The sequence below is a fragment of the Callithrix jacchus genome, chromosome 7 (genome assembly GCF_049354715.1).
Source record: "Callithrix jacchus isolate 240 chromosome 7, calJac240_pri, whole genome shotgun sequence".
NCBI classification, from domain to species: Eukaryota; Metazoa; Chordata; class Mammalia; order Primates; family Cebidae; genus Callithrix; species Callithrix jacchus.
In genome coordinates, this window is record NC_133508.1 from 131,646,597 (window position 1) to 131,672,530 (window position 25,934).

The 25,934-nt window shown below is 44.6% G+C and overlaps 1 protein-coding gene across 46 annotated transcripts in view; it reads right to left on the reverse strand.

Moving 5' to 3' along the window:
- BCAR3 (BCAR3 adaptor protein, NSP family member) overlaps positions 1–25,934 on the reverse strand; it is a 314,925-nt gene that overhangs the window by 201,913 nt on the left and 87,078 nt on the right. The window lies entirely within an intron of this gene.

Here is a 25,934-nt window from a genome sequence, read left to right on the forward strand (position 1 = left end):
TGGAGAATGAGTGCAAGGTACCTGGGCTCTCCTTTGATTCCCCAGCCAAACTCTGCCTCCTTCTACTACCAGTCAATGGCCTGCGAGGGAGCCAGCATCTGTCATTGCGCTTCTGCCGGCATGCTCCTCTCAACCTCTAGCCACTGTGTCTCCTTCCACTGATCTGCTCCTCTCGATGTCCAGCCACCTGTGTGTCTGCCTACTAGGGTCTCAGGGCTTTTATAGACACAGGATGGGGCTGTGGCAGGCCAGGGTGGTCTTGGGAATGCAACATTTGGGCAGGAAAACAAAAATGCCTATCCTCACATAGGTCGGTGCAGGTGGAGCCCTAGCCAGGAACCACATTCTCCTCTACCCAGCACTTCCCTTCCCTGCATCCATATCATTTAAAGGGACCACACTCCCTGATCAAATTCCACAGGAAATACATTCTGAGACAGAGATTTTTATGTAGGCAGTTTACTGGGAATGTGCTGGAAAACAACACAGATGACCTGGACTTACAATGGGGTTATGTCTCTATAAACCAATTGTGAGTTGAAAATATCTTAAGTTGAAAATGCACCTAACTTACTGATCATCTTAGCTTAGCCTCGCCTCCCTCAACTGTACTCAGAACACTCACATTAGCCTAGAGTTGGACAAAATCATCTAGCACGAAGCCTATTTCATCATAAAGTGCTGAATATCTCATGTAGTTTATTAAATAGTGTAATGAAAGTGAGAAACAGAAAAGTTGTATGGATACTGGAATTACGGGTTCTACTGAATGTAGATGCTTTTTGCTCCATCAAGAGGTCTTAAAATTGTAAGTTGAACCATCACATGTTGGGGACAAACAGGACCTGATATGCTGTGAGACAAGTAGCACTGGGAAGAGGGGAAGTTGAACTGGGGTGCAGTTGTCACAGAGGCCTTAGCTCACCCAACCGGGAGCCCTGATGCTGGGATGGCTTCTCAGAGTTGTCTGAGATTGAGGCCAGGGAGCCAGGCCTTGATACTTCTGCATCGGCCAGTCATTGGGAGGGGTACACCATGGGTGGGCAGCTCCCTCAGAAAGAAGGCAACGCCTAGGGTGGTCTGGCTGTGAGCCCTCAGCAGGCACAACTTCAGCATCTGGGGAAATGAGAGCCTCTGTCCTGAGATGGGGAACTGGGGCCACATCAGCTTGCACTAAAATATCCTTCCAGTCATTTCTACGCTTCTCTCTAGTACACATTTTCAGTTTTACCACTTAAGTTCTGAAACACTTGAATTTTATGCATGTTTATACATAAATTCAGCAGAATATTAAAGCATAAATCTATTATCAAACATCAGTGAGTTTTATGTCTTAAGTTGAAGAGAATAAGCTTATTTTAAGAAAGTAGAACTATTCCATATGACTAAATTATCATGTGATGTTTTTCCAGGAAGCAGTTTTATTTCTACATAAGCCTCTCTCAGTTCCACCAGATGTTCCTCTTGACATTAATTTGTTTTTAACACATGTTGTTCTGGCATGGTGAGCTTTTCTCCCTGGAAGCCTTCCCTGCTCCTCCCCCACCAACACCTGGCTCGCTTCTGCCCATCCTTCACATCCACGAAGAGGCCTTTGCTGACTCCCCCTACAACAGCTCTCCAATAGCACCTGGAACTTTCCATCTTATTGCTCGTCATGCTTGTAATTGCTGCTTCACTGGCCCCTAGGATTGGGCTGACAGTGGGTGTGCAGAGATATCTGATGGCCTGCATGGCATTCCAGCCCGCCACGCCTGGGACCTAGATTGAGTCTGATTTGCCGCTCCAGGCCTTCAGCACCCAGCAGAGTGCTGTGCATTTATGGATCCTTGCTAAACATTTTTGAATGACTCCGTGATTTTACACAGTGGTTACATGTTTATACACATAAGTCCTGTCCTCTGCATATCCAAATTGCTTTCCCTCACACCAAGGAACTGAAAACCCCAGGGTATGTCCCATGAGATACTTGAGATCCAGCCCTGCAAAATCCACACATCCGGCACCAGTGCCCCTTTAGTAAGTGCTGGAGGGAATGTCTGAGTTACTTAAAACACCATGTCTGGGATCTCCCCTGCAGAAGATTCCAAGTAAAAGACGAGGTACTCCCTCGTCTGGGAGGTGGAGCTTACTGCCTTCCCCCATCTCCCTTGAGTGTGGCTTGCTTCAGAGAATACAGTATGGAAAGTAGGAAAAGAACTTGACAGGAGAGAACCCTGGCAAACACTCCTCAGCCAGGTGATCCAGGTGAATTGACATCAGGAGTAAGTCTTGTGGGCAGCATGTGCCCTTAGTACATTGTGACAAGAAAGGTACTGGCCCTCTGTGGTCTTCCTCCCCAGAGCTCATAACCTTAGTCTAGTCATGAGAGAAGCAGCAGGCAAATGCAAACCAAGGGACAATCTACAAAACACCTGACCAGTAAGTATTCCTCAGAACTGCCAAGGTCATCAGAACAAGGAAAGTCAGAAACAGTCAGAAACAGGCCAGAGGAGGCCACGGATGACTATGTGCAGTGTGGGATCCTGGATGAGATCCTGGAACAGAAAAGGACACAGGGAGAAAACTAGTGAAATCCAGGTAAAGGGTGGACTGACTTACTAGTAAAATGTACCAGTGTTGGTTTCTTAATTGTGACAAACGCTCCATGGGAATGTAACAGGTTAACAACAGGGAAACTGGTGAGGAGTCTATGGGAATTTCCTATGCTATCTTTGCAACTTTTCTGTTCATCTAAAGCTAGTTTGTTTTTTCTTTCTTTCTTGTTTTAATCTAGGAGAGGCACAACAATGATTCTATGCCAGGGGAAAGCTGCTGGGTATGCTCCACCCTCTGATCAACCCATTTTATCTCAGAGGCTGGAAAGGAAGAAGGTACAAGGCCAGGGGCTCAGCTATAAAAACATGTTCTAAATGGGATAAAAACATTAGTGGGAAGCCTGTATCTTATATAAATAAACAGTAGATGCTAAAGTAAAATAAAATGAAGTATTTCAAGTGCCACCTGAATCCAAGCAACTTTCCCTTTGGCTCAGCGCAAGGCTGACAGATTCCAAAATAAGGTTCAAAACCCCACACTCTATACTTGCTGCAGCTCGGGTCAAGCCTGGACAGCATTACTGTCCAGCATCTCCCAAACAGTCCTTTTCAGATGTAATGCCCGAAGCAGCTGGGGAGTAGGAAGTGGGAAGTGTCCTCCCAGATTTCCAGGGGCCTTCTCCTCACCCGCCCCCACCACCTCTGAGAAAAGAGAAGGAAGGCAGCAAGAGTTCTGACCCTGGAGCCGGTAGAGGCAGAGGCCCCATGGATGAGGCTCACAGGTGGGCCTGGTAGGCAAAGCTGGGACACAAGAGCAAAAAGAGCAAACCGTGTGGACAGGTGACTTCTTTCTAGCATCTGCACATCCAGGAGAGATTCTATTCTCCAGAGAAAGTGAGAAAGAAAAAGAGAGAATTGGCATATTTAGGGAATAGAAAGAGGTTCACAGAACCGGTGGCTTGACAGTGTGGAGCCAAAATTAGCATGGCTAAGTGTTTAGGACAGGGCCTTGGGGATGAAACCTGTTCCTAGACAATGTGCTCAGTGCCATAGAATGCTTTGTAAAGCCAACAAAGCCTCAGGACAGACAAATCAGCACCAAGAGGTAGAGAGACAGAGAATGAAAGAGGTCTAAAAAGGATGATCTGGCCGGGCTGGGGTGGCTCACACCTGTAATCCCAGCACTTTGGGAGGCCAAGGTGGGCGGATCATGTGAGGCCAGAAATTCCGAGACCAGCCTGGCCAACATGGCAAAACCCTGTCTCTACAAAAAACACAAAAATTAGCTGGGCTTGGTGGTGGGTTCCTGTAATCCCAGTTACTTGGCAGGCTGGTGTATAAGCATCACTTGAACCTGGGAGGTGGAGGTTGCAATGAGCTGAAATCGCACCACTGCACTTCAGCTTGGGTGACAGAGCGAGACCCCGTCTCAAAACAAGAAAGAAAAGAAAAGATCTGATTTAAAAGGACAGAGAAAAACGACTTCAGCAGTTGCTTTGAGGTCCCCTAGGGGAGATTCCACTGTCCTTCAGCCATGATGCCTTTGCCAAAACCCCAAACTCCAGAAAATAGTCTCAGCAGAGTAAAGAGGTCTCTCCTCCTCCCAACCTGCCTGACCTCATGGCAGCAATTTCAGAAACCTTTGATATAGACTGAGCACTGCAAAATGGTGCCTCTTCCACACCTGCAGCAATGATCATTTCTAGACAAAGACCTGCTAAACACAAACAATAACTGCAGAGGCAGAGGGAGAAGTATTTGCATTGCACCCAAACTCTATTAATGGAGTTACTATCTGAGTCCCCCAGCAAAGAAAGCAACACAAAATACAAACCTGAGACCCATGCAGCACTTTACCAGGTCTCCTACCAGAGCAGAATTTGGCACTGTGGATCCTTGCTAGATTCTGGGTCTTGGCTGCTTTTTTTTTTTTTTTTTTGTCCCTGAGGAATAGTGCACTGAAAACTCCAAATATTCTAACCCCTCCCCACCAACAGCTGAAGATTTGTCTCTTTCTCAGGCCCACCTGAGGACAAGTTCCTTGGAAGTACAGACACACCAAACCAGGAGAGCCACAGGAAAGATGCCTTGGCTTACTTAATATTTTGGATTTTTTGTACATCCCCCCACCCACCCACCACACAAACAGTGGGCAGGACAGTGGAGGGGGACTAAGGACAAGATGGCCAGGAACAGGGGTCTGGTGTTCAGGAGGAGGGTTGGGCTTGGGGTAAAGGAGAGCTTAGAGGAGACACACAGGGCTCTAGTGGGATATCCCCCAGGACTTGACTGGGGAAGCAGCCTCCCAGTGGGGTGGTGAGGAGTGGCAAAGCCTGCCTTCCTTGCCAGGGACTTTGTGTACCCCAGATGAAAGGCACAGTGCAAACACAGGATCCTTATCTCTACCAGTACCCTTTTCTCTACCCAGAGACTTTAGCACAGCTAGGTGATGTGTGTGTGAGTGTGCACACATGTGTATGCACGTGGTGTGTGTGCACGTGCATGCGTCTACCCTTCTCCAGATCCTCTCATTTTTTCAGAGCCCTTGGCCTGTTGGGTACTAGTATAAAGGGTATTCAAACATTCCTTTTTCTTTTAAGCATTAGGCCACATAGGCACAGTAGACAAGTTAATTTGAAAAGCAGAACCTAAAACCAAAATCCAATCTCTGAGGAGAAGAAAGAAACCAGTGACTTTTCTCCTAAATATTTGGCCTTATTTTATTTCTATAGGGAGAACTGGATTATCATTGGAGGAGAAAGTTCCAGGCTGCTGAGCAAATGTGGGCTGGCTGTCTCTCTCAGCTGGCAGACAGGGTGAAGACAAATAACAATAATACACATTCGTAATTACATGGCCTCTTCAGATGGAGTTCCAGGTGTCTTACGTGCCTCACCTAATAATACACATTCACAATATTTGTGAAGTATGCAAGAGTCGGGCAATGCACACCCATTTTTGAGGTGGGAAAGCTTGAGGCTCAGAAAGGTGAGGCACTCTTTCTACTCTAAGGCTGTACGCTTTAAAGTGAGATCTACCATCTGAAAGAATGATTAATTTTAAAATCCATTTTGATTTTAATCTAAAGGAATAAACATTCTATACCTTACACAAAGTACTGACATGAAGTTTCAAGGCATTTGTGTTTGGTTTCAACACATTTGTGTTTGGTTTATAATCATGTCAATTAGAAGTGACTGCATTATCTTTCAGTGCAATGTTCCTCAAACTGGAGTGCATGGATATATTTTCAGGATGCATTGGATTCCCAAGTTTGGGAAACATTGCTCTATGACTCCAGCATTTCTCTAGGATCTTCCACATGGTATGATTGAAGGTAAGCCTGAGCCAGAGGGAAATGGTGGGACTACAATAGGGTGGGTGGCTGACTCCTGCAGTCACCGAGGCCAAAGGAGGGTGACACACAAGAGTGTACTCTGACCTGGGCTGACCTCTGAGGAGGTCAGATGGGGTGGGAGGGGGTATGGTGTTCCAGGGCAGTGGCAATGTTTGGGAACAGGTGGCAGCAGCAGTACAGCTTTGCAGGGGCCACCTAGGGCAAGCCATCTAGTGCAGAGGCTGTTACATCCAGGCAGGGAGGGCCCCAGCAACATAGGCAAGTGTAGCTGTAGTTCCAGCAGGGAAGGGTGAATCAGGAAGCCATGGCAGGGATTCAGAGATGTTACTGGGCCAATCAGAAGGGGCTTCAGAATAGCAGGCACATAGAGGATGCCCATTCCTGGCTTCTGACACCATGTAAGGCAGCATGAGGCTTTATTTGAGAAACTCTTTCCTGTGGCTGACTCCTACTCACCCTTCAGTTATCATACTAAATGTTAGTTCCTCTGAGTGGTCCTCCCTGACTCCCAGACTAGATTAACCTCTCTTCCAGACACCCATGATAGCCTGCACATCCCTTTGCAATCCCTCTTCCACTGGTGGTAGCTTCTTGGAGTTTGTTTTTTCAACTTCACTGTAAACTCCTTGAGCAGGATGTTCCCTATCTTGCTCACTGTGGTGTTCCCTAGCACTAGCAGAGTTCTAGACACATAACAGGGCTCAGTAAATATTTCATGATGAAATGCAAACAATGTAAATTTTAGGCCCTTTGGGTTTGGTGGATCTGGGCCTCTGGTGTCCTCTCTGGCTTGGTCAGAATTGGCCTGGACCTCAGTGCCAAAAGCTGAGCAGCAATCATCTACACAATTGCTCTTTCACCTGTGGAACCACATGCCAAAAGCCTGGATCGTGCGATAATCTTCCATGTGATTCTCTGGATCTGACTGTCCAGATAAGGATCCTCCTCTCCTCCATTCCCACTCCTCACATGGACTCCACTCAATGTCATGAGCTCCTTCGTGGCAGACAACATGGGATCATTTTGAGAACCTCACAAAGACCAGGCACTTATGCTCTTGGAGACTGCATTCCATATAAAAAATTGTTAAAATGTGATCCACATGAACTATAACATACATAACCACATCAGAGTTGAGCTCAGATGCCGTTGGCTAGTTGGAATCATTTTATATTTTGTAGACATTTAATTCAATTTATCAATTTTGATTATGCAGTTTCCTTTCCCTATTTTGAAAAAATACATAGTTTTTCAAGTCTCAAAATCTTTATAGGCCCATGAAAAGCTCATTTATCCATTTATTGCATAAGGTGGTCTTGGGATAATATTCTTAGAGAGAGAAGATGATATTTTGGGCCAAGGCAGCTAGCTTCCATGGCCTGCCCCACCAAATAAGCTTCTAGCTTCCACTGGTAGGAGCCAAACTTCCTTATACAACTCTTTAAAGCACAGCATTTGGTGTCCTTCCTATGGATTCTGTAGGCAGAGCAGAGGAAGAACATTCCTGCCACCAGAATTAAGGGTTGTGTCTACAAGTGGTGGTAAGCCCTAGTTCCTAAATAAGGTATTTGGAATGCGAAACAATCCAACCAGACTAGTCACTGCATACTGACCACAGTGTGAAACTTGGAGCATCTAGGAGAGAGAAAACAGGGAGTGTAGTAATAAGAAAGAAGAGCTAGTACAATTATTGAACTAAATTAAGAAAAAAATCATGCAATTCCATTTAAAAACAATAAATTGAACACTCAATTGTATGAAGAGATGAATAAGGAGTTTAATTATAAAATACAGTAGACTTTCTACTAATCCCTACACCCTCAAACTGTTCATGTATGTAGACAGAAATATGTGATTCCTTTGCATAAGATGGTACCGGAACAAAGCATACCAGCAACAATTATGGGGGAATGGACAAGAAGATAGTAACTAATATGGCACTAAGGGAGTCCAGGGTTTTTACAGAGGTGATGTCTTCTTCACTGGATTTTGAAGGATGAAAGAAATTATTCCAAGTGATAAAAGGAGGAAAAAAGTTCCCAGGAAAAGTAGGCAAAATGAGCAAAGCTATGAAAATAAAAAATCACCATGGTTAGCTTTCATCGAGTGCTTTCTATGTGCTGGGCTCTGTTAGGCTTTTGTATTTTATCCTATAAACCTTTCTCCAAATATGGTCTACAGTTGTCTGTATCAGAATCATCTTATGCATGTTGAAATGCAGATTTCAGCTTCTCCCAGGGCCTATTGAATCAGGAGCTCTGGGATGTGGCTCTCTAACCTGAATTTTAAGAAGCTCTCCAGGTGATCGTTTTGCACACTCAAGTTTGAGAACCACTGCTAGAAGCCATTTAGACATGTGACCATTTTTAAGTTGTGGAGTAGGGGCCAGGCGCGGTGGCTCACGCTTGTAATCCCAGCACTTTGAGAGGCCGAGGTGGGTGGATCACGAGGTCAAGAGATCGAGACCATCCTGGTCAACAAGGTAAAACCCCGTCTCTACTAAAAATACAAAAATTAGCTGGGCATGGTGGTGCGTGCCTGTAATCCCAGCTACTTAGGAGGCTGAGGCAGGAGAATTGCCCGAACCCAGGAGGCAGAGGTTGCGGTGAGCCGAGATCGCGCCATTGCACTCCAGCCTGGGTAACAAGAGCGAAACTCCATCTCAAAAAAAAAAAAAAAGTTGTGGAGTGCTGTGGTCAGATTTGCTTTTCATAAAGCACATTTTTGAGCAATGAATGAACTGGAGAGGGGAAAGCCTCAAAGCGGAACAGTGGTGATGGTGAAAGTCCAGACTAGAGAAATAGTAGTTGTACTGGGTTGAATGGTGTCCCCCAAGAATTCCTGTCCACCCAGAACCTCAGAATGTGATCCTATTTGGAAATAGGGTCTTTGCAGGTGTAATTGGTTAAGATGAGGACATAGAGGATTGGGGAGGGCCCTAAATCCAGAAATTGATGCCTATATAAGAGACAGGAGACAGAGCTGTACCTAGACACAAAGAGACACACAGGGAAGAAACCATGTGACAACAGAGGCAGAGCCTGGAGTGATGCAGCTACAAGCCAAGGAGTGCCGAGGATGCCTGCAATCACCAGAGGCAAAGAGAGAGGCACAGGATGGTTCTCCTTTGGAGTTTCCAGAAGGAAGTAACCCTGCTGACTTCTTGATTTTGGACTCTGTCCTCCTAAACTGTAAGAATAAATTTCTGTTGTTTTAAGCTGCCCAGTTTGTGGTTGTTTGTTACAGAAGCCCTAGGAAGCCAATGCAGTGACATCGAGAGGCATTTCAGTGGCAAAATCGTAAGGACATAAGCATCAGATTGGACAAAGAGTGAGGTATGAGCAATTAATTATTCAACAGTTTCTGCTTGGATGGCCAATGATGAAACTGCAATAACAGAGCATGGGCTTGGCTTTTTTTTTTTTTTTAAGATGGGCTCTTGCTTTGTCACCCAGGTTAGAGTGCAGTAGCACAATCATAGCTCACTATAATCTCAAAATCCTGGACTCAGGTGATCCTTCCATCTCAACCTCACAAGTAGGTAGGACAGGCAGGCACAACCATGCCAGGCTTATTTTTAAATTTTTTTTTGTAGAGACGGGGTCTTGCTTTGCTGCCTGGCTGATCTTGAACTCCTGGCTTGAACCAATCCTCCTGCCTTGGCCTCCTCTGAAAGTGCTGGGATTACAGAGGTAAGCCACTGCACCCAGCCCCTGAACTTGTATTTAGAAGACCGGAGTTTAATTCAAGCTTTGAAATCTACCAGTAGGAAGATGGTGGCACCTTAGTCTTTTTATCTGCCAAGTAGAGACAATATTACTCACCTCATAATATTGTTATGAGGATTAAATAACATATCACCAAGAAATGTGCACATTCCTGACACTCAATACTTTTCATGCTCATTTCCAGAAAGGGAAATTTAAAACGAGATGAAATTGAAGAGAAGAACTTGTCTAACAAGCATTCCCAAGCCACAATCACCACAATCACCACCTCAATGCACTCTGGGCCTTGCAGGCTGGTGATGGAGCCAAGTCTATGCTCCACCCTCCCCTGCCATGGATCTCAGTGCCAAGGATGAGCTGCACTGGGAAGGAATGCACAGAGGCCCCGGCAGAGCTGACCGCAGGTCAGAGATGAGTCTTCGCCTGGCAGATGCCAATCTTCCATGGTGGTTAACAGCTTGTCTGTGAAGTCCCCATCAGAGGGTGGGGCAGGGCAGGGTAGGGCAGGGCAGGTCAGCAGCTAAGTCCAAGAAAGCCTGGTGGGAGATGCTGGTGGGGAGAGCACTGGTCTGGGTGCAGTTACAGTCATGAAGAAGACAGTCCTGAGTCAGCCAAGACAGGGTGGGGTGGGGGGTGGCAGGGTTAGGACTGTGGGTGGCAGATATAATACAGTCTATCCAGTTAAACTTGAATTTTATATGTATTATTAGCTGAATCTGGCAACTTTAGTTAAGACCCTCAGGTGAACAAAGGATAACTTAGGAGCCAGGGCCAGAGAAAGGGAGCCATGGGAAGAGCAGGGGGCAAAACCTTGGCCTCAGTCCTCTGAGGATATGTTTCCCTGACCCTACCCAAGCAACTCGTGGAAAGGTACCTGGCACTGCCTCTAATCTCCTGGAATTCCCACCTTGACTTGCTGGACAATACTGAATGTCTTTCTTCCTCTGTGCTGTCAGTGTTAATCTCCCAGGTTCTGCAGCCTGGGTTTCTAGCTGTACAAATAAATGGGAGATAAACTTCCCTTCCCTGGGGAAATGGTCCTCTCTGGGCAGCATGGTTCCATGATAGCTGCCACATCCTTAGGTGACCCCTACACCAGTTAAGAGGAAACATTTCAGAGCCGCGGAGGACTGTGAGACGGAAAACACAGTGCTACCCAATGATGGGAGAAAATTAGGGTTATGTTAAGTAGTGATTAGAATCAGTTAAGTGTTAATAAAAGGGGTGCCTAGATATTCATATCTCTCAAATTTAAGGTCCTCTATATTTAAAAAATAACTACTAATAACTGATTAAAATCTTTATATTTTGATTGTTAAAAACAGTATTAAAATATTCTAAAATTTAAAATGACCAAACATGTATACGATGTTGTCTTTGACCCAGTTAATGTTGCCTACAGAAATGTAGCCTCTTAGAACCCATGCAGGGCCCTGAGCTAGAAGGGCCCTGGTCTAATGCTCTGTGACTGCCATCTTGCAATTCATATTAACTTTTGAATGAGGCCCTTCCTGCATGTTCATTGTGCACTGGACCCTGAAAATTATGTACTCAGCCCTACCTTAAGGGGATGGAATATGCCTAAAAAATGACCACAGTACATGGAAAAAGAAAAGAGCTAACTGGGTGTGGTGGCTCACACCTGTAATCCCAGCACTTTGGGAGGCTGAGGCAAGTGGATCACTTGAGGTCAGAAGTTCAAGACCAGCCTGGCCAACATGGTGAAACCCAGTCTCCACTAAAAATTACAAAAAATTAGCCAGGCATGGTGGCACACGCCTGTAATCCCAGCTACTTGGGAGGCTGAGGAAGGAGAATTGCTTGAATCTGGGAGGCAGAGATTGCAGTGAGCCGAGAGCATGCCACTGCACTCCAGCCTGGGTGACAGAGTAAAACTGTCTCAAAAAAAAAGAAAGAAAAAGAAAAGAGCCTCCAAAATGCCAGCCCAAATTTGAGACGTGATGGCACAAAATCACAGCAGGAAGGCATTTTCATTTGGGGAGAAAAGTCAAGTCAATTCAGGTAGGTATCTTGTCACCCGGGAAGTTGCTCATGGTGACACCAAATGTCAACCACAATGGCTAGGTGGGTGTGGCATCCAGGCCTAGGAAAGTCAGCATGTCCACAGAGATGTTCTTTCCCATGGACACAGGCGTTAACAGCACAAAGTCAAAGGGCCATGCTGTGGAGAGAGGCTTCCAGGCTCAGCCACAAGCTGGGCCATCCATTTTTAATCCCACAGAAGCAGCCTCTAGATGCTCAGCCAGAATCTTCCTGTAACCTCTGTCCCATCAGCCTGTCAGGGTTTGCCCTTACCCAAAGACAGACTTGTTCAGTGGGCCCTGGGTGGGCCTGGACTTCCAGCAAGATACAGGGAGACCACTAACAGGAAGGGGTTCTTGAATTTGTCCACTCTGCTCACTCAACGTTCTTTCCTTCTTTTGTCTTCTGCTTAGTCCTCCCCTCACTGCACATGCTGGCCCCCGCCCCTTCCAGCCCCTAAAACCCTGATCCATCTGGATTCCCACAAGATCAGTCACTTAGCGGATCAGAGGTCAGGGAAGAGATGGCCTTTCCCATCCTTTTTGTTCTAGTCCAGCAGCCTGGCCTAATATTTTTGCTATCTTAGGTGATAGGGATTAGGGACTGGCTGCCAAGCAGAGAAGCCAAGTGGGAAATTCAGTAGGGGGGGCTTTTTGTTTATTTCTGATAGGAAGTTAGGAATTACCCGAGAGCACTGGCTGTGTTTCCAGCTGACAGCATTGTGTTCAGCCCTTAGATGCAAGCGTGTCTGCCGACTTCCACATCCTCTGCAACTGGCTTTATTGATAACAGCTGCAGATGCCCAGGGTGAGAACTTGGCTTTTTGCCTGCTTGTCTCTGAGCTAGAGTCCTTGCTTGGCTGACATCAAGTGACCAGTGCCTAAATCTTCTAGGTGGCTTCAGGAAATATGCTCAATGGAGCCAGAAATGTAATTTAAGATGTGGCACTTGAAGGAGGTTGTAACTACCATCAGTTAATGGTGGGGGCTGGTGGTTGGGCCCCAACATCCCAATGATAGCAATGGCAGCAGGGCCCAGAATTTGATACCAGCTTGCAACTTGGGAAAAACATGCTGGACAATAACAGCCTAAATTATTATTAATGCCTGATACCTCCACAAAGCCATTACAGTTCAATATTAAGATCATGGACGCAGGTCAGACTGTCTGTGATGCCTCACTGTGATACTTGTTAACTCTGTGACCATGGGGAAGTCACTCTCTGTGCCTGGGTTGTCTTTCAGTAAAACAAGGAGGATGAAAGTGGATACTTCATAAGGTTGTTTTAAGGATTAAATAAGCTAATATTCATAAAGCACTTACAATAATGCCTAGCACACAGCAAGTGCTCAGTAACTGGAAGCTATTGTTTTATCATTATTACTATTATTATTTTGGAGACAGTGTTTCAATTTTGTCACCCAGGCTGGAGTGCAACAGTGCTATCTCAGTTCACTGCACCCTCCACCTCCCAGGTTCAAGTGATTCTCCTGCCTCAGCCTCTTGAGTACCTGGGATTACAGGCATGTGCCACCACACCTGGCTGATTTTTTATTAGTAGAAACAGGGTTTCACCATGTTGGCCAGGCTGGTCTTGAACTTCTGACCTCAGGTGATCCACCCACCTGAGTCTCCCAAAGTGCTGGGATTACAAGCGTGAGCCACCGTGCCCAGCCTTATTTTTTAAATTTAATCATTACAATAACATGGTAAGAAATGCATTATGATTAAAAACTAGCTCCAAAGAGGTTAAATCATTTGTCCATCTAACCCAGATGGTGAGTGATGGCGTCTTCATTTAAATCAGAGCCCATGTACCTGCCTCCACTGCACAGTGCTTCAGTGTAGATAGGAGAATGGAAAGTTATCTGGGTCTGGCACCTCCAACCAGCGTTTTTCACTCCTAAAATGTCCCTTTGAATTTATCCAGGGCACTGGAGAAGGGGAGGTGGGTGGTGCAGGGTATCAGAGTGAAGAGATCTTTTTGGAAGAGTAATTTGCTAACCAGAAGACTTAGAAACAGGAGAATTAAGGTGAGGGACATTATGCTTGCTGGACTATGCCTCCTGCTATAATCCAAAGAGCTCTCTAAAGTGAGAAGTCAGCAAGCAGAGTTGCTCCATATAACCACCAACTGTGTCTTCACAGTCTTAGGAAGAAAGTGGAAACTACAGTTCAAGGTTTAAAGTAGAAGGCCTCTTGACTCCTGTAGTTGACAAGGTGCTAATAGTTTCTAATAATATCCTAAATCTCAGTTGTGTTCCTCACACAGGGTGTGATTAAAACCTGCTACTCCCAGGGGACCCTGGGGAACCATACTCTCTGTTCTCCAGCTTCCATGTTCTCTAATTGGCTTGCACACCTGCGTCTACTTGAAATGGGATTTACACCTATTAGAAGCAGTTTTCTATCTATACAGATTTCATCCTTGTCATCTATTTTTGGTGAACTCTCCCACGCTGAATTAGTCTGGGAATAAAATTGCTGGTACTAAAAATCTGTTGTGTTTAAAACCACTGACAAGACCATCCTAGGTTTCTGCTTAAGTAGATTATTTTACAAATTGAAACAGAGATCTTTATTTTAAAACCTACTATTTTGAAAACAAACAAACAACAAACCCACATTTAACTATTTCAGAAATGCTACCACACAGAAAAGAAATCCTCTTGCCAAAATGCCATCATATAAAGAAGGGAACTGAAGAAAGAACGCCACTTCTTTCATACTGAATAGAATTGGAAAGAAAAAGAATATTCTGCTTAACTCTATAAGTCTTTTCTCAAATTACTCTTTATTTTCCAAAATTATTTTATTAAATCATATGTATTGAATCATAGGCAAACTCTTTATGTAGTTTAATAAAAATTATTTGATTAGTTTTTGGTATCAGAAAACAATGTTGACAGAGTGCTAAAGTGAATACAGTTGAGAGATTACTGGGTTTGGTAACAGAAGACCTGTGTTTTTAATACTGGTGCTAGGTTAGTTATTTATTGCTGTGTAAGAAACTACCCCAATACTTAATGGCTTGAAACAGTAACAATTATTTCTTTTCTCTCACAGTTTCCATGAATCAGGAATTTGGTGCTAGCTCATGAGGTGGTAGTCAGACGTCAGCCAGGAGTGTGATAAGCTGAGGCTTAACTGGGACTGCAGGACACACTCCCAAGGCAGCTCGTTCACTTGGCTGGAAAGCTGATGTTGACTGTAAGCAGGAGGTCTCAGTTCCTTTCCACAGTGACCTCATCTCGGATATTCTTGAGATAGGGGGCTGCTTTCCCCCAGGGTGATCCAAGAAATTAAACTGAAACTCATGTGCCATTTGTCACCTCTACCAACCCCTCCACCATACTGTATTGGTCACACAGGCCTGCCAAGGTTCAGTGTGGGAGGGAATTACACAAGGGCATGAATCCAGGAGGCGAGAATCAATGGGGTCCCCTGGAGGCTGGCCAGTAACCAGTTCTGGGAAGCCTTCAGTGATCCTCAGTTTGTGTCAAGCATTTCTTTCTTATTTTCCATAATACCCAACTCCATCTATCACCCCACTAAAGGCTCCTGCTTTGTTACAGACGTGAGGATACATACTTACTGGGATACAAGGAGTGTATCAGCTCTTGTACTGTGAAGGCAGACTCAAAAGACAGTGGTGGAATAAATTGTCATCCCTGGAGAAACCTGGAGCTGAATGGCATTGTAGCAATCACTTATTCTAATTCTAAATGCCTCTTGAGATACTTTATTTCTGTTTATGTGTTCCTCTCTTCTACCAGACTGTAAGCTCCTCGAGGACAGGGATGCTGTCTTAATTTTATCCCCAGTGCTCAGCATAAAGCTTATAACAATAGCCTATGAATGATAATGGAAGTGTTGGATGAATTATTCTCGCCTCGATTTTCTCATTTGTATTGGACTGGTTGACTTGTAAGCCACTTGCCTCTTTATCACATGAAGAGCCTTAGAGGCTTCTTTCTAGTGGAATGTAGTGATGTGGCATGATAGTTTGTCGCCACTTCCCAGAAGCATCTCCTTTTGTTTTGGGATCCTAGGCGTCTACTAGTGATTGTACTGTGGAAGCAGATACCTTATAGCAGGCCTTGAGAAGACAGCGATGGAATACATTGTCATCCATGGGTTTAGTTTTTCAGCAGAGGCCAATTCAAGAACAACTTCCAGATGTATTGTGGGCAAGGAAAAGACAATTCAAGATAAAGAGACTCTTACTCTGTGAATTAATCTGATTTTTACTCTCTTGCTTGAAAACCTCTTTGGTTCTCCACTGCCAGCAGAGTAAAACTCAACCTCCTTAGTCTGCTCCTAATTACCTTCCCTTCATGGACCCTTGCTTCAGGCAAACTACACACTAGCTCTACCCTGTCCAGAGCTGTGTTTTCTTTGTCTGTGGTGATTCTCTCCCCTGATGTAACCTCTCCCAAGCAAAATCTAGGCCTACACTCTCCAAAAATCCCTCAAACTTAAATGTATGTAAGTTGATTTGAAAGTTGTATTCTCAAGAGATGCTTGAAATTAAAACTATCAAGATGTATTAAAAAACTTATGCTGTGTATTTTTTCTTAAAACATTTCATCTAATAGGGAATGAGAAACAGACTATACATTAATTAATTGTACTTTCTCAAAGTTTTATTTGATGTACCACATCATGCAAGAGAGAAAAATTGAGCCCAGGAAAAAGAGCGATCTGGAGGTGAGCCTTCCAGATCAGTGGGCTGGTAACACAGGCAGAGCTTGAGAGTCCTACAGACAGCCACAACTGCTCCACAAATCTCACATAGTTCAGCTTAGTTTCCACTGCTCTGGTGCATACGGCCTTTGCATTGGAGGTTCATAAAAATAAATTCATTTAAACTTACCAAATATTTCCCTTTCACTGTTAAAACATGAACCTCAAAGGAGAAAGTGCTGATACGGCTTTTCCTTGAGACACTTGTCTAATTCGGATCCAAGCAGGTGGTGTTTTCCCAGATTGACTCTGTTTGGAAAATGTGGGGACTTTGATGAGAGCACTCAATCAGCCAGGAAGTACAGACAAGCCCATTCTTACCCAGCCACTCCTGAGTACACTGACTACATTATTTATCTATAATATAAATAGGTATTTATTTAATGTGTCTCTTTGTATAAAGATCATAGATTGGTGTGTGTGCCTGTCATCTCTCAGTCTACAGTACTATTGTTTCTTAAAAAGAAAGGTTAAGGCTTAATAGTGCCAACAGTATGATATCAGGATGTGCGTAAAAGGATGCTGGGGAAGGGCATGGGGATGTGTAGTGGGAGGGGATAGAAAGTGCAGGGAAGACCCGTGGATCTAACCTAGCCAAGCCTGATTAGCCCGAGGGCTGAGAGGCAGCAGGTGGTATGCAAGAATAGCCCCACCACCCACACTGTACACTACAGTTATCCAGGGCATTCACATCTGTAATCTCCCTTCACCCTGGCAATGGCCCCGTTAGGTAAGCATTATTATCCCGACTTCACAGATTGGAAAGCCAAAGCTTAGAGTGTGATGAGAGTCTTACACGTGTTACAATTTAGTAGTAAAATTATTTATTCGCATTGGTGCTTGATTGCAGAGTTAGGCCCAGGCAAAGTATGAAGTTGGCAAGCTATCCTGATCAGTCGGAGGACACATTTCCACAGGGGTAAATACCTATAAAATGAGCCCACTTTAGAGGCAGTAATAAGAATAAGACCGTTTTGCTAATGTAAAGTGCTTCTCCAATAGGAGCACTTTCCATTAGCAACAAATGAGTGCAAGAGAGAATCTGGGGCCTTACTTGAATCTCTCTCAGGCCACCAATCTGTATCGTATGATGAAGAGGCTGGCCCTTTTGCATGCACAGGAGCCAGGGTCCCACTCAAGGCAGAGGTAAGCTGGGTTTGAATGTGAGATGCATCCCCAGCTTCCCTCTGGGCTCTCTGGGGCATATCCCATGAAACCTTTGTTTTTCCCACTGTACTGTGATCATAAAGGGGACCAAGCCTGAGGCCAGCAGAAACCCCTGTCCCGCCTTCCCTGGCTCAGTTCTCTAGACCTCCCTCACTGACATGATTTATTGCTTTCATTAAACAGGATGCTCAGCCAAATGCAATGGGTTTCATGTCTTTCCCCACAAGGAAATCCCCTTAGGAAGCAAGCTGCCATGGTGTCTGAGAGAAGAAAGAAACTACAAATGAGAGATTCGCCCAAACTGCAGTTTCTCTTTCCCCTTCCAGGCCTTCTCTAATTTTACTTTGAGCTGGGCCAAAACCCAAAGGCATTTCTTTTTTTACTTAATTATCTCCAGGGAACCATAGCTAGAAATCAGGCAAGCACATGTCTGCCCTACCCACCAGGTATACCCTTGTTTGGTAGCTGGGGTCAGAAGTCTTATGGATGACAGCAATTCTCTTTCCCACAAAGAAACAGACTCTTTTTCAAAGAGCCTGTGATGGAAAGTCTCCCAGGTGGAGCCCACCATGTGGGGCAGAAGCAGATGCTCCAAGAACCTGCTGGTTTGGTCATGTGACTGTGAGTGGAGGGAAAGAGGTGATTCTGCCAGCTTGGCTGTGCAGATGGCAGTTGGCAGTTGGATTCAGTCTCTGCCCACCTCCAAGGAGTTAGGTGCTTTGAAGAACTCATCTGAAGACAGATGAGTTCACTCTTCAGCAAATGAACAGAGCCTTTATCAACAGCATTTGTGAGAACAGAAGAGGGGCCCATGGTTCAGTTGTTTCCAGAATTGGTTTGTCATAGGCTCTTGTGGTTATTCAGAAATTACCAAATGTTGGCTTCTTGAGCTGAAATGTTTTATGCAAATTAAAGGTGGAGATCAAGATGCATTTATCTTTCTCCTACCCACCTACCATCTTTCTTCTCCTGAATCAATCCCCTCTATCCCCAGCACAATCAAATAAACATTGCATAGTCTCTTGTCTCTTGCTACTTGATAAGCAGAAGAAAGTGTCCTGGATTCTCATCTTGTCTCTTCCAGGTGTTCATAACCATGCGTGGGACAGGGAGGCAGGGGTAGCAGGCAGGCAACCCTATCTACTACTTCTTTATTAGATCCTCCATCTGAAAAGTAGGGCGTTTAACACATTTTATGGCTGGGCATGATAGCTCATTCCTGTAATCCCAGCACTTTGGAAGGCTGAAGCGGGAGGATCATTTGAGACCAAGAATTCAAGGTCAGCCTGGTCAACATAGTAAGACCCCATCTCTAGTTTAAAAAATTAAAAACAAACCAAAAATATTTAACTCCTGGGCATGTTTCTAGGGGAGTATCTTAAGTGAAAGTGCTTAGAACTCTTCAGAAGATAGAAGCTTTTATTCACTTAAACATAGTATTTGTATGAAACTAAAGGTGAGACAGAGGTCTTGGGATGATAGAAGGATGCAAATGCAACTTGGACAAAAAATTCAACAGAAGTCTAATGCTTTCCTTGTGCTCTATCAGGAAAAAGGCAGCTGGCTGTAGATCAGCTCAGGGATTTGTAAGCATGTGGGTAGGAGGATGTCAAGAGCATCTAATTTGCAAAGTCTTCTGGGATAGTCACAGAAGGAGTGGCAGCAGCAGCCACCAGCCCAGGTCCAAAGGAATATGGGCTGGGTGCCATTCCTGTCTGGGAGCTGGAAAAGATGCACTGGGTTGAAATGCTACAAGGCTGTGCTCAAGTCAAGCCTCCCACCCCAACCCTCATACCTCCCTCCAGCCTTTCAGGATGCTTCTTGCCGTAGACATCTGCAAACACTAGATATAAAGTTGAGACTTTCTATGTTCTTAATCCTTAAAGAAGGAGAGCTTCATGGGTAGTTTAGTCTTAAAAAGAACACTAATACTTTTGTAGAACAGAGCAACTTTCTCAGAGCAGCAGAAAGGGAGAGGCCATTACTAAATTTGTTCTCCCCACAGCCTGCGGACATCCTCAGAAAACACCAGGTTTGCCCAGCACGTACACCTATAAATGTAGTCAAAGTGCCCCAGGCTCAAAAACCCAACTCCACACCCTACCACCCTGTGCCACTCCTTAGTTTCGACTTTCTCTTTGTTTTCCCTTTGCAGTCAAATTGTCTTGAAAGAGTGATCCACACTCTGTCTTCACTAACATAACTCCCACACTCCTGAGACCCCTGGATTCTGGCTTTTATCACTACTTGTCCCTAAAAATGCTCTCCCACGGGTGAAAGGCTGCCTCCTAACTGTCAAATTCAATGACTGCTCAGTCCTGCTCAAAGCCTTCTCTTCCCAAGACTTCTGCAACACTCCTACTTTTCTGAATCTCCTTTTATCTTGTTTCTTCCTTCTCAGTTTCCTTCGCTGACTCTTTCTCCTCTGTCCCTTAAATATTGGCTTTCCTCAGGGCTCTGGTCTTGGTCTTCTTTGTTTTCTTCATTTAAAAATATTTTTAATGGACATTCGTCATTCTTTATGGCTGACCAGCCCCTCTAAATAGGTTTCTTCTTCGAAGTCTCCACCTTAAGAGTTTAGGTGGGAAGCAAAGGTAGTTTGGACACTGGTTCCTGCTTCCCTTTCAGCTAGGGTGCACACATGTAACCTTGGATCTGGCAACCAGATGCACCTTCTGAAAGCCACCTTTGAATGGGAAACCAGGCTCAAAAGGCACACACTGGCAGGCTCCATTCAGGTGAGGATAGACGCTGCTGTGTCCAGGTTCTAGAAGTAGTGTCTGTGCACAAGCTGCGGTGTCTGCATCCAGCATTGTTGTAGACAGTATAGGGGCCACTCTCTACTTTCCACAGGGATTCTTCTCTTATACTTCCAATCTTGAGTAACAGCATCACATCATCCTATTTGCAGTTGTTGGTGTCTGTCTTCACCCAAAGTGGTTAACCAACTCTTGTACATACCTCTCGATTTTGTCTCCTCCCCTGGTCCCAGCGCCCCTATGTTAGTTTAGGGTCTCATTAGTGCTCACCTGCCCTATCAGAACAGCCTCCTAGTGAGTTTTCCAGCCTCTCGTCTCTCCCATTCTATCTAATTTGGGTTGCTACCAGAGTTGTCTTTCCTGAATGTAAATCGGACCTTGTTACTTTGCTGTTTAAAATCTTTCAGCACATTCTACTGCTTTGAGGATAAAATCTGACTCCTTTAGCAAGTCACTCAGGGTCCATCCTACCACTTCCCCCAGTGTGCTATGCTCCAGCCATACTCAACTGCTTGTGTTTCTTGTACGTGCCACATGGATGAAAACCTCTAGGCTTTTGTTTACTATGATCCTGGAGATTCCTGCCTGCTCCAACCTTACCTATCTGCCAGCAGTAATGACCCATCGAGTGCTTCTGGTCCTGAGTGAGAACCAATACTGGTGGTCCACTGGAAGGCCCTCATCTTTAGTGAGTAGAAATGTCTGCTTCCCTGAGCCCTGAGACCAATGTCCCTAGAGTAAACAGAGCCCTCGTTTCCTCCTTTTCCTCCTCATTTCCTAATTCATTCATTTAATTATTCAACACTTATTTATTGAATGCCCACTCAATATTAGGTACTGAATTAGGTGCTGGGATTGAGCATAAACAGTCATTGCCCATCTTCATGGAGGGCAAAGCCAGCTGAATGCCCACTCTTTGGAGTTAGCTTGCTTGCCCATTGTTGCACTGTCTTCTGAATTGTATTTCAGTGGCCAGCTCCCCCATACCCCACTGACCAGCACCCATCTCCTTCTTTACTCTCCACTTTACTCTCCACAAAGGGTTGCATCCTAATTGCCATACCCTTTCCTTCACCTAACTTGATCTCCAACTCTGTCATTTACCCATCCCCAAGAACTATTTCCACCTAGAAGCCCTTAGCATTGTCCCTGACTCCATCCCTTGGATCCGATACTTCGATTACTAATGCCATTCCAGGCTGGACTTTGGTCAGCCATATTCAGTGATCTTGTAATTTTTAACTTCTGGCTCTTCATTAAAGGGAAGTAGCCCCTTTGATCACCATTCCTCTCAATATCGTTTCTCACTGCACAATTCTTCTTTTGTCTTTATTGTCTGTGTAATTAATAGCACCTCAAATACTGACCTATATATTCTTATTGTCTGCACAGTTAATAGCACTTCAAATACTGATCTATATACTCTTTCATAGCATTGCATGGCCTGGAATTCTATTCTTGCTTGACATAATGTTGTTGTATACAAACCTGGCTTGTTCAGTTTATACTGCATGTATGTCTCAGCCCTCCAGCTAGATTGGGGTATATAGGAATAGGAACTGTGTCCTATGCTTCTTTTAAGTCCCACACCAGCCAACACAATACTGAAGACAGCAAAGGTACTGAATCAACATTTGACTCGAGTAGCCTCACCACCATAATGTGCCAGTTTAGTTTTAAAAACTAAATTAAGTTTAGAATTACAAGATGATCTGCATTAACTACAGGGCATTGCATAGGTCTCAAAGAAATGTTACTGTATCCTTCAACAAAAGAAATGATGAGACCTGGTCCAGTGGCTCATGCCTGTAATCCCAGCACTTTGGGAGGCTGAGCCAGGCAGATCACCCAAGGTCAGAAGTTCGAGACCAGACTGATTAACATGGTGAAACCTTGTCTCTACTAAAAATACAAAAATTAGCCAGGTGTAGTGGCAGGTGCCTGTAATCCCAGCTACTCAAGAGGTTGAGGCAGAAGAATCGCTTGAATCCAGGAGGCAGAGGTTGCAGTGAGCCCAGATTGTGCCACTGCACTCCAGACTGGGTGACAGAGCAAGGCTCTGTCCCCCACCCAAAAAAAAAAAGAAGAAAAAAAAAATTCTGCTGTGTGCTGAGTGGGTTGTTTGTCTCTGTATGTATTAATTGCATATTAATCTCTCACTATGGCTTCCAGAGCCACTAAAGAAGAACATATTTGGGTTTAAGTTTTGGTTAATGTTTCTTCATGGTTCTCCTTCTTATTACCCTTCCCTCACAATATTTTTAAAAATATAAATCATTAATAAAAGAAAAGGAAACAGACTCTGTTAATGCAATCTTCAAAGTGGACATTTCAACAGATTAAAGGTTCAAAATTTCTAAAACCAGATTCTTTAAGTCACTAGGAAACAATGTGATACAAGTTGGCCCCACTTTAAGAAAATCCAGTCTCTAAAAACCCTAATTAACAAAACTGAAACTAGGAAATAAATTTGCACAGGAGTCTTTACTAGGAAATTCCCATTCATACATCACTCTCAAGTCAATTTAAAATATACTTAAAGTATAAATGTTTAATTTCCACTCACCAAATAAGTAACACAAGTATTACGTAAAGCAAATTGCACCTGCACAAATTTAGTAATTTTATACTCTTAAAAATCTTCATTCTTGGTATTTGCTCAGTGAGTAATTTGCTTAAAGATGATCTTGATTTTTTTTTTAATTCTCCTGCTTTGGTTGAAATGTTTCAGCTTAAACATGTATGATAAATGGGGGTTTCCTTATCTTAATATGAGGCACGAGAATTTGTCTCAGTTGAAGGAATTTGTACTGCAATTGAACAAAGGTTATTCTTTCAACTCTCCTTTGATATTTGGCACCAGACCAAAGAATCTAAAATTAGCTGCCTTCAAGAATCCAGGTGTGGGCTAAGTGGAAGCAATTCAGTTTGCCCTAGGAAGTCACAGAAGTTGTTCTAACAGTAAAGAGTTCTGATCAAGCTGCTTCCTTCACTAAAGCCAACTGCTCAGGACTGCCTCCTTCAGCAAGGAATGGAAAATCACCACATTTCAGGCACCAGCGATGGCATCATGAATAAACTCTTCATCCCAGGGGAATGAAGTGGCAGCCTTTCTGAAGCTGTTTCCACAACTGCAAAATGGGGTTTTGCTAACCTGTCCTGCTCACCACTCACTAAGGCATTGTGAGGATCAAGTGAATGGGCTTTTGAAACTATAAACATTCTGTAAGCATGAGGCATTATTATTTTCTAGAGTCACTATGATGGTTTTAAAATTCTTTAACTAGTCTTCCCATCCATAGCTGCCTTCTCTTTGACTACAGACAGCTGAACTTAAGAGACTCACTTGTAACCCATAGAATGCTAGAACTTCCTGAGGCTAGGTTAGAAAAGGCGATTCTGCTTCTGCCTGGTTTTCTTGGGACACTTGCTCTGGGAGAAACTATGCGCCATGTTAGAAGTCTAACTACCCTGAGACTGCCACCATGTTGTGGGGAAGCCACATGGAGAGGCCATGTGTAGGCCTTCTGGCTGACAGTACTAACTGTCAAATCCCTCCCAGGTCAGGCTCAAGACATGAGAGTGAATGAGCTTCCAGGTGATTCCAGGTTCCAACCATCAAGATACCCTGGATCTTTACTTTTCCCAGATGATTCCCCAGAAATCACGGAGCAGCGATAAGTCCTCCTTGCTGTGCCATTTCTGAATTTCTGACCTACAGAATCCATGAGCATGATAAAATAGTTGGGGTTTTTCTGCCACTAAATTTGTGCTGTTTGTGACGGAGCCATGGTCATCAGAACAGTCACACTGGGTAACAATGACCACAGTGACCATAGAAACAACACCAAGGCCCACACATTCACCTCAATTCATTCTGACCAGAACTCAGGGAGGAAGTCATCATCTTCCCCTCACACAGCAAGGAAACTGAATATCAAGGGGCTAACAACTTCAGTTCCACAGGGAGGAAGTGGCAGAGCCAGGGCTCATACTTCAGCCTGGCTTAACTGCAAAGCCCACCTCTGAGCTGCAGCTGACTCTTCCCATGCAGTGGGTGACAGCATGACTGTGAACACAAACCTCTGGACTTCCATTGTGACGGCCTTTCCCTCATGCCCTCATCTATTTGGTTCCCATGGTTCCTCTCTTTTCCCACTTGCTGCCTACAATTCCTTTCTTTCAAGAAAGGAATGAAACCTCTGCATTTTCTGACCTGAGTAACTTTACACCCGGTACCAAGCTGGCCTGGTATAACCAGAGAGGTTTCCAGACTCTGGCAGCAATCCTGCCATGCCTCGGGCTCAAACGGCCATGCAGCTTCACCTCAGAAGCCCTGCTTTGCTTCATAGACCTTGGCCAAGCCCATCAGAACTAGTTTTCTTCTGAACTCCAGGGAGAAAATATAAAATAATTCACAGAACAACTCATTCACACATTCCAATCTCCAAAAATGCAGTGTGACCCATTTCCTCTTGGCCCCCTGAGCCATTAGCACACTTGTGACAAATTATCTAGAAGATTCCCCATATGCTGGTGTTCTCAGCCATCCCCATAGGCTGGCAGCCTCCAGACTGCTCCAACACAAGGGTGTGTGGCTGGGGCTGCTTCCCTGGCAAGGCCTTCCCAGCCTAGTGGGGAACAGCCATGCCAGCTTTGGCCCTGGCATCTGTGGATGCCCTGAGTTACAGATCCACCCACATGACCCAGATAGAAGCATGTGCTTTTGAATGTCTTTAGGAATACAGCTCAGAATGTAGCTCTTTGCTGTGCACTTGAAGGTTTGCTTTGGCTTTTCACAGTTATTCCCTGGCAATACCACTAGCACACTCATTTCATCCAGCCCTCACCAAACCCAAACCTCGGGCACTTCTTACTGGCAAGAGGCCACCCTCTTCAAAGGCAGGCATGGAAGAAGCTGGGCACTAACTCTTCCACTTAAAACTGTCACTACCACAGAGTATGAAGGGAGCTGGCTTGTTCCACATTGAATTCTCCTGTAGAGTCCATTTCTGGTCTCCTGTCACGTGACTGTGAAGCTCCTAAAAGGGCTATGACTACCCAACTAGCCCCTCTGCATTAGGAATGGCCCCAGAGCTCATGGATTGGGAGCTGTGAGGATTCTCTTTCCTAGTCTAGGGCCAATTCAAGTCAGCAGTGAGTATCCACCTGGGCATCGGAAATACTAAGACACATAAAACAAATCTCTCCCCTCACCCACGGTTGCAGACATTTGTCCTCAATCTTGACTTTCACTTGTGACATCACATGTCAACTGGTTGTGAGGTGAGTCACATGTAATTTGTTATCAATAATATAATGTACCAAAGGTTTGAAATAGGAGTATATTCAAAATAAGAACAGTGGATTCATGGGTATGCATATGGTATCATTGCTCTCACTTATGTTCAGACACACCTTCTTTGGTGAAGGAAAACGTATTGGAGGGGGTGATCTGAGTTCTGTGACATTTGTGAGTGTTGTCTGTGAGCCTAGTGAAGGCAGGACGTTGGCCTGATCCACACAGGGCCACACTCCATATCTTGTAACAAAGAGGGTGCCTCCTTCACTGTTTTTCATAGAGAAAGGACTACGC